This window comes from Achroia grisella, unplaced genomic scaffold (genome assembly GCF_030625045.1).
Source record: "Achroia grisella isolate CSIRO2021 unplaced genomic scaffold, CSIRO_AGI_Agris_v1 utg215, whole genome shotgun sequence".
Taxonomy (NCBI): Eukaryota; Metazoa; Arthropoda; class Insecta; order Lepidoptera; family Pyralidae; genus Achroia; species Achroia grisella.
Genome location: NW_026712713.1, coordinates 1377352 through 1387790, shown reverse-complemented (window position 1 = coordinate 1387790; position 10439 = coordinate 1377352).

Below are 10439 nucleotides of genomic sequence, written 5' to 3'. Positions count from 1 at the left end.
CCGTTTTAAAGGGTAGCAAAATAATAAAATAAATAAATAAATATAAGGACAACTTACACAGCGTTATCTGGTTCCAAAATAAGCAAAGTTTTATCTGTGGGTTATAGACATCTGATATCTAAGTTTATTTTTTATAAATAACATAGACAAACACCCAAATTGATATACTAATGAATACAAATATTTGTATTCATCAGTGCAAAAGTAGTATTATGGGGAAATTGTAGTTAGACAATAAATTATATTATCGACGCATATTAAATATACTGATTTATATATTAAATTCTTCAGCTGCTGACGGATGACTCAAATTACTATTTGAGTCATGCAGCAGCTGAAGATTTCATATCGTTAAACTCATTATACGTACACCTATTTGTATGTATAATGAGTTTCAATTGAAGACTGAGATAGCACATTGAAATTGTATTTTCACCGGACTTATTTATTTACTCATAGTCTGGAGTAACATATTAAAGTGGTTATAATATCCAAGTCCGGAATGGCAACGCTTGAGAGGTACCACAAATTAGACATGATAACGTGATACCCGTGCTATTGTTCATGTAAATACCTAGGAATCGGATACCACTCACTATGAGGTGGACCATCAGCCATACCATTTTTTTTATACCATACCGTACTAGTTATATAAAAAGATATATATTAAACATTTATTTCCAAGTTATTCAACAATGCGAACTATATAGTAATGGCATACGACGTTTTATATTACAAAGCGACTTGAAATGCAATAACTCGTAGCTCTTCGTTCTACGTCCGTAGCGCGCGCCTACGGTCCCTACAAAATTCATGAGCCATCTTTTAAAGTGTTACCTCTGGTAGTTTGAGGTACTCTGATGGTTTGTGGTTACTCTCAGATGCACACAGTGCTCTGTACGGCATATATTAATAATATTTCTTTTCAACCGACTTCAAAAAGATGTTTTCCATTTGATAGTACTGTTGTATGCTACGGATATGATAAATAACTTTGAGCGGGGTAGAAATAAGCTATGTCCTTTTTTATGTATATATATGGTCTGAATTATCAATACCATTGGTTAAGCTGTAGGAGTATAAAATTGTAACAAGTAAAATCATTTTTGCATTTATAATATTAATTAGAATTTTGTGAATCATTTCTATATATACATATATTTACAGTTTATAATAGGATCTATTTAAAGAAGTAAAAAAAAACTTTCAAAGATAAGCCCGCCCTTGCTCAAAATTTTTATTACAATGTTATATTTTAAGTTACAATTACAATAAAGAGACAATAAATATACATAAATTCTAAATCACAGAATCAGTACTTAGTTGAAGCAGAGTTCATTTAGAATTTATTATTAATTCCAAAAACGAACTTAGAAATAAGAATCTTTGAGAAAAAAGAAATCAAAAGAATATTCTATAGTAGTCATGACCTTTGCCCAATAGGTTTCTTTATTTTCTTTTCTTTATCATACAATAAGTCCTTCTGACTATAAGCTGGCAAAATTATTTCGTATGACTGATTCGACATTGAAAATCTACCTCCAAATAATTCTACTCGTTTATACCAAGTTGTTGAAGTGTCTTTGCCCAATAATGCTACGTAGAATTACAATGTTTGCTAAAACTCCTTAAATTTTATGAAGTCATTATATTACTTTCATAGCTTATTCATAAATTATAATTTTCTGTTCTTTAGTATCACTATTATAATATTAATTATATTCTTTGCCATTTTGTTAATTAAATATTTCCTAAGTATAATAGATAAGCCACTCCCAGTATTCGAATAAGTCGTCTGAGAGAGTATCTTCGTCTACCTTAAGTCCACTTTAGTACTTTGCAAGCTGCGTACCGAAGTTGCTTGCTGCAGTATTAGGTGTCGTTACACTTTCGTGTCTTAATAGATTAACCAATCAGTTGAAATTTTGTTTGTCTGCGTGAGTACCTCAGTTTCACCTATTTCAGTCGCCATGCAGCTTGCTTGTAAGATGTGTTTCGGTTGTAAAGTGAAATTACAGGATACGAGGCGTGATATTTTGGTCTTCTGGAATGGCAACGCAGGATATGACAATTTAGTCTTCTGTACTGGTAACTATAGCATAGGTGACATGATAACGTGATGTCCTTAGTGCTGTTCATGTATGTAGAGGACGGTTATAGCTCGCTGTTGCCTTGTTTGTCATTCAAGTCAACAAAATATGTAAATATCATTTAGGATGAAGCTGGATGTAGGTTAAAATTTAATTGTAGACCAATTATGATCATGCGGGCGATTACCAACTTTAAGCTAATACAATTTATAAATAGTTTGTAGACTTCAATTTCCTCATGTTCGTCATCTTATCGCGATGTAACTCCCAAGATGCTACGTATATGATGTCGTCAGCATCTGAATGGACCACGTTTGTTTTGTTATCCGAAACAAATAGGCATCCGTTCATATTGACGTATTACGCACGTGAGCCGGCCTCACCACACGGTCACGTGTGCGTCATAAACGTGCAACGAATATTGCGTCATATCTGCGGTCGTGCAGGGGGAAAGATCCATTAACTGACCACACTTCTATAGCGGCTCTAATGAACAGATTTAATTACGATATATACTGTACTAGCTGTTGCCAGCGACTTTACACGGTTAGTGTAGTTAAATTGAAATTTTGAACAATTTTACGATATTATACGTGAAAAGAGGACGTTTCGCACGTTATATTCAAATAATTATTATTGTCAATATTTTTCAATACGCCATCTAATTATATACATTATAACACAATGTGATTAATTTCTGTTCTAATTATTAATAAGATAATAATAGATGGGGTCTACAAATATACACAATTAAGGAGTTTCACGCATAGTTAGTATATAAAATAAGATAATTTTCTCAAGATAAATTTAAATTTAAAACAGTTTGAATTTATAATATTTATAACTTTTTTACTTTATACCCTCCAATCAAACAAAATGTCTAACAAATACCTTTGCAGTTATTCTTTTACTTAGCAATTCTTCTATATTTTTGTTACATGTCCGGATTTAAGTTTCATTATCTATTCCATCCTGATAATTCTACCAGAAATTTCGTTCACGAGACCATAACTGCGTCCTTCCAAATCCGATCACTCTCGACACTTCAATCGATTGCTTGGATAAATAACTTATTCCAAATAATAGACATACCTAATTTTATGACGATGAACCTTCCTTACGTGACTGTTAGAAAAATCGTAAGTAACCTATAAAACTATTCTTTTGTTTGGAACTTATGTAAAATTATATAATAAAAAGTTATACTTACAAAGATTTCCCATACAAGATTTCACCGGAAACCTTTCTCGTTGTACGAAGAATAACTCACCGAAATTTTATCCAAATTAGATAAACATACAAACATTAATTTTTACTCATAAACCATAACCATAGTACTGTGTATACATACGTACATACATACTCTTTTTGACTAATCTGATTTTTTCCGGTGACAAACATGCTTGTTTGCCACCATCGTGGTATAAAAACATGTTCTCATGATGTTATTCTTTTAAGGAATATCAGTAAATAAAGATAAGATAGTATCAAACCACCAGGCCAAACGGTGCAACTGCACTAGAAATTAACCGCTATGATTTCCAGTGGGGAGAATATGGAGGTCTCGCTTATAAGATATATTTAAACCCTTTTAGGATAAGTGTTCTAAACTCTTTGTACATTTTTATACATGTATTTTTGTACTAATTATTAAAGTAAAATACTTTATAGTTTTTTGAATTGAAAATTTTTTTATTGTCACTGTTTGTACCTTCACAAGTATTTACCATTATTCAGTCCATTTATTCTATCGCCCACAACATGTTTAGTGAAATGAAATTGGTAAACATGATAAAGATTTACCTACCTGATGGTAAGTAATCCATCCTTAACCACCATCGAGGTATATAAATAAATTTGGAGTGTCTGTTTGTAATATTGAAATAACCGTTTTTTACTACATGTATATTATGAATATAAATACGGAACATACATCGAAAAGAACTTTTTAAAATTTTTGTCTGTCTGTCTGTTTGTTCCGGCTAATCTCTGTAATGGATGGACCGAATTTGACGGGACTTTCTTTGGCAGGTAGGTGATGTAATAAGGAGTAACTTAGGCTACTTTTATTTTAGAAAAATAAAGTTAAATTCCACGCGGGCGGAGACGCGGGTACAACTAGTATATAATAAAAATATAACTATTTATTACATATAGTACATGAAAGATTTCATATATATCTTTCATATACATTGAATAGTTACGTTTTACCTATTATTGGCGTCTGTATCAATGCGTTTGTTCGTCTGCGCGTTTGTGAGCGCTAATCTCATAAGCGGCTTAACCAACATGGGTGCAGTATTCGCTAGTATACTGTGGTAAGCTTTACTAAAATATTTAGTGTTTATTTTATTTCAACAAAAGTCTTACGGGTACTTACGGTAATAGCTGTCTCGCACTGTTACTATATTGTGACGTCACTGCTTCTCGAAACTTCTTTTTTTTTAGATCAGCTCATGACTACATCTAGTGCAACCTTGTCGAGTTACCGCAAGGTACTGTCAACAGACCTGACATTTATATGACGAAACGGCTGAACAGATTTTAATGAAATTTGATAGATGTCATATAAATGTATAAATCTTCCACCTCAACAATACTTAGTGTAGCCGATACTACATGAAACTAGAAATAGTAACTTTTTTTAAATTTAATACTTTCATTATTGATATCTCTGTAAAGAGACAAATAAAGATTAGAAAGAATTGAACGTAAGTTTTATTCTCTACAATCGGACAGGATTTCCGGAAATTCCCCCGGGAAAGGAGATAACCAGTTCAGCACAGGAAATCACCAGTCATTCGTCGATATTACGGTTAAATTTTCAGTACCACCTTTGAATATAATTTCAGGCTTCACCGGAGTTTCCTACCGGAGACACTGAAGGCACGAAATGAGCTTCGTGTTCAGGTTTTCCTTAGAGAATATAGAATAGAGTTTTTCAAAGAGGGTGTAATAAGGTTTTCAAGGGTTGGCAACACGCAAGCATGCATTCATAAGGCTGCGATAACCGTTGACCTTTGGACTTGTGGCAACATTGCAATTTGAAAAAAATAACGACATTTGCATGGAACTATTTAGTTTCCATTCCCACGAGATATATTTTGTGAAAAGTTCATTCTTAATGATTATTTATATATCGTTTATTTATACATTTATATAGATGGTCTCGATGGTCTAGAGGTTTAGCACACCGTTTTACTTCCGATGGTCGCAGGTTCGATTCCTCGCACGGTGCATTCATAAGTATGATTGTTGTATCGGTCTGGTTGTTTATTTACAAAAAAATATCTAAGTATCAGTTGTCTTGTACCCATGACACTAGCTCTGTTTACCGTGGGACTAGATGGCGCTATGTTAATTGTCCGGTGGTTATTTATTATTTATTTATAAAAGGCTTCAGAATGTCGAGAGCCTTACAGATTATAATTAAATTACAGTGAAAGGAAGGATTAGTAATGTAGATTAATAATTCTATTCTTAGCAATGTACTATGTCAGGTTGACCTCCAAGCGGTTCCTGTTGGAAACTATCATTTTAAATTCCTGGTAAATTTGACATGAGGGTTAACTGACCTTACCTCATACTCATCTTATCATCTTACACTGACTGTGCCCCGTGAGCGTATACCTACCGTTAACGCGGCGAGTACATCATTCTATTATGATCCATTAAAATATAGTTTACTATCCGACTTATTTATTTATTTAATTTTAATTCGGTTTACATCCATATTGTGTTAGTAAAAAACTTATAAAACTATGTTAGTAACTTATAATATACAGATACGTAGATATATTTAATTCATATATCTGTGTCCACGTCCAGAAGCACTGGGTCCACAATGCAAAGTTATCCAGTGCCTCTGGAGCGGACAATCAGTTATATTCGCAACAGTTTTTAGGATGCTGTTTGTTGATCGTGACGTCCTGAGTTGGAGTCCGATACCAAAATTTGTGTAAATTGGGTATATGAACTACCTATAAAATGAAAACCAAATTAAATAGACGTAGGCTACATTTTCCCTGCCATTTTGGTTTCCATGGTGACAAGGAATTGCGTTTACAACGAAGTTGATATACTTGACAATATCTCTACATTACTATTACTTATATTATATATTTAGATTTCGACCAAATAACCATTTTTGCTAATTCGTATTTTATAAAACATAGAATAGCTAAATATTCGCACATTATTCTTTATTATGTCTGTATGCCTTTATTTTTATAACGGCGTAACTGCAGAAGAAGATTTCAGTCATTTTTGACTCTGAAATCGGATTCGCCACTTTCTAGTCAAAACACATAAAACTACATGTCTGTCTTATATAGTGTTATTTGCATAGTTATTTTTTTGTTCTATGAGAAAATATAAAATTTTCGAACCAATTAAAAAAGAATAGTGTTGGCGACAGACCTCTTTTTATAGATATTTCTATTTTTAAACCATATATTTTTTATTATATTGTTTTGCTACATTGTGTCATATACGCTACCACTAAATACATCTATAAGTTTGGTAAGTAATTTTATTTATATTACCCTATTTCACTGCCGTTGCCAGCCGTAATAAATAGAAATAGAAATAATAAGAATAGAAGATAATAGAACGAATATAATTAGAAATATAACTTTTACCTTAAGCTAATACTTATGGTCAAAGTCATATTTCTAATACATACTGTTAGATCTTTATTCAAGTGTATGATAATGTTTTTAGAGAAGATGCACAGTATTCCGTAACGTATTTGAATCTGTAAGGCTAATAGTTACAGTTTCAGTAAAAATTCATTAAAAACAAGGTCTTATACATATGCATTCAACGTTATACTTTGGTTAACTTGACATTCAGTATCTCTTGAGACTTCTAACATAGGTTTTGTTAGAAAACATCGCTCCCTTGAGAACGATAAAGTCATTGACTTTATGTGAAAAATAAACTAAGGAAGTGGAGTCAAAATAAAACGAACATTTCAAACCAGTTTCTTTATTTCGTGTTCATCATTTTAATACAACATACAAGTAAATTATCATCGGATATTATTTATCAATTCTTACGAACTAACTTAATTAAGATCAGAATAACAAGTAGGTATGCATGAGCATTATGCTTACGTTTGGCTGTGAATACATATCAATGTATCCACAACTGCTATGAATGATTTCAACCCACACATTGAAAATTAAACGAATAAACCAATAACAAATGTTTTTAAAAACCCCTGACATAATATGGAATGTACGGCGTAAAATATAATAAGACAAATTCAATTCAAAAGTTTCTATGCAAATAATTTTGCATCGTATACAAGCATAGAACATTTAGTTGAACATAAAAATAAACACAAGCACACCGGAAAACTAAACGAGACATTGGAAGAAAATTAATCACTTAACTTCATTACAATAGTAAAACAAACTTTATGAGCAAAATACACGTTTTTATCTCAGAGACAAATGACTGTTAATATTAATTTTTATTAACTGCGAAATAGATACAGTTGCAACAATTTTGTTTTATCCGGCACAACAATATTTTTTATCGGAAAATACCAGTTGGATAACTTTACAAATATTAAACAATTATCTCGTAATGTTATACAGGTTATTCGGTCATAATTCCTTTTAAAATAAATACAGATTCTGTGGTATTCATACTTTCTGAAAATACTACAAAAGTTGTTCCAACTGTACCTCTATATAAAATATTTTTTAAATAAAACAATTGTTATACAGTCAGTAATATTTCTTTGACAACCATTAACTAACAGAGAATCTACTTATTCCATATATTATATGTTAATATTCTGTGGCAATCCTTTAAAACGACGTAGACAATATTTAAAAAAGGACATCATGATATTATAATCAATAAGATTATGGTATTGTCGACAGATCTGACTAGAAAATACAAAGAAACAGAAACTGTGGGAAAACAAAATTAAAGAATATCCTAATATAAGAACCACGAAAAAGTTACATACAACTTAACTCATGAAACTAAGAAGAAACTTAGGCTAACCTAATCGAAACTTCTCTGACTAGCTTCGCAAATACACAATAAATTACGATGAAATAAATAGTAATAATAAATTAGTTTTCAACAACATAACGGGGTAAATTATTTTTGTGCAATGGGCCCATATTTTAAATCGATGTTTTTAATTTCAATGTTATTGCTCTTAATTGAGCAGGTGTGTGGAAATAGATAGATTAGGTGTTAGGTAGAACCCACACATTTGTATATAACGTGAATAAAATATAGGACATTAACGATAATACAAAAATACATATAAAGTGGGTTGATGTTTACGAATGTGCAATAAAGGCGAAGAATGTGTGTAAGATTGGTTCAGAGATCGTCACAGCTGCCGGATACAATCTAAGGTAACATGAACACTAAACAACTAAATCACTTGTCACGATTTACAATATATTTTGTGAGTAAAAAGTATAAAAAATTATAGAAATCATTTGACAGTAAATTTTAATTGGTCAACTTTTTAAGATTCACTTGACCATATAATTTCTGATTAAAATTAATTTATAAAAGTTGTCATATAAAGGACAAAAATTAATAAATTAATTCTATCAAAAATGAGTTCTAATAGTACAAAATAGAAACTAAGCCGTGACAGTGACATTTTACCACACGTTTAAGTTTAAATTCCTACACAGATATAAACCTTAAGTATCGAATAGCATTCAAGATCATTATGAAAAAATATATCATTGGAAATATTTTTCAACTTCTCTCCTTAATTTCAAACCACCCAAGAACAACTTAATTATGCATGAGACAACCGATTTTTATAACTACATGTTTATCCCTAACAACACTTTGGCAACAAATAGTATTTTCATTATTAAGGTTTTTACCGTCATTACAACAGTAACGTTAAAAGTTAACGTTATTGGAGTCAACATTACCATGTTATTTTTCTGGGCCTTTAATCAAATTTTTATCATCGTCTTTAAAGGTAGAAGACATAGAAAAGGATCGATAGAAGACATCTATTACAGAACATCAGTGACAATTTGGATCCCACAACTTTAGATTTGGCTATCATAATTTTCTATCTCTATCCATCCAATTTGGCACTGACGATTTAAAAGCAAATTGATGACATTATAGTATCTACCTAAACCGAGAAACAATATCCAGAATCCTTTTTTTAACATTTTTCCTTTTACTGTGATCAGTCTTAAAATTGAGTCATACCATCTAACTAAGAAATGATGAACCCTTATTATTACCTTAAACCATCACTAGGCCAAAACTAACATCGGATTCTGCGATGAGGTACCAATAGTAATTTAGGTAGTGGAAGTACGAACTATTTTAGGGAGATATAAAAGGTATACAATATAAGATTAGCAGACGATATAATATTAATGATTCACAAATTGCTTCGTTTAGACATGATTGCATCGTCAATGATAAATACATGTATCTATTACATTAATGGCATTACACGCTACTTTGACAAAATCATTGGCCGAAAGATGATGCGATCATATCTAATCGTGACAATTCAGATAATTGTTCTTGTAATGTTTTTCTATCCTCGCATTTTCATCTTCAATAATCACACAATTGTATATTACAATAAGTCGTAAAAGGGAATTTTTTAACTGTCTAAGGAAAAGGCTTCTCGACTAGTAAGGCTCTCGGGGAAACTAGTTTACACCATCCTTATCGCATAGATTATTATTGGTTTTAGAGTAATCAACATTGAATAGTTTTTTTTTATTTTAATATTAATCTTAATACTAAAGAGTACAAAAAATAAAGGAAATATTATGAATATATGAAAAACAACAAGTTATCAGCGAAAACCATCGCATCTCATATAAGAACAACATTGTTTTTTTTTCGTTACAGTAACATTAATTATCCACGCTTACATAGTAGAGATGGGAAGTAACAGGTCATCAAACAGATGACCGTAGGGCCCTCAAGGGCCCACCTCCTCAGAGTTGACCTCACAAAATCAGGAACCCCACTCATCGAAGGAAGAGCCTCTTTGTGAGGCACCCAATACACACACTTAATTCCTTATCTACACATCATGATCGTTTCCCTTCGATTATCCTCAAAGTATCAAAAATATCTGCTAAAACAGCCCTTTCCCTTAGAGAAAAACTCGGTAGAGTACAATTTGAACAGTCTCAAAGTAACTAATGAGTAGGTAACAATTATCAAACGTGTTAAAATGGGGATATGCACGAATTGAAATCAACAATTACCATTAATTTAGAACGTAGTTTAAAGCGATAACTACACAGAATACTACTGCAACATCTAACCTAGTTAAGGATTACAATACAAGAGAGATATCCTTTA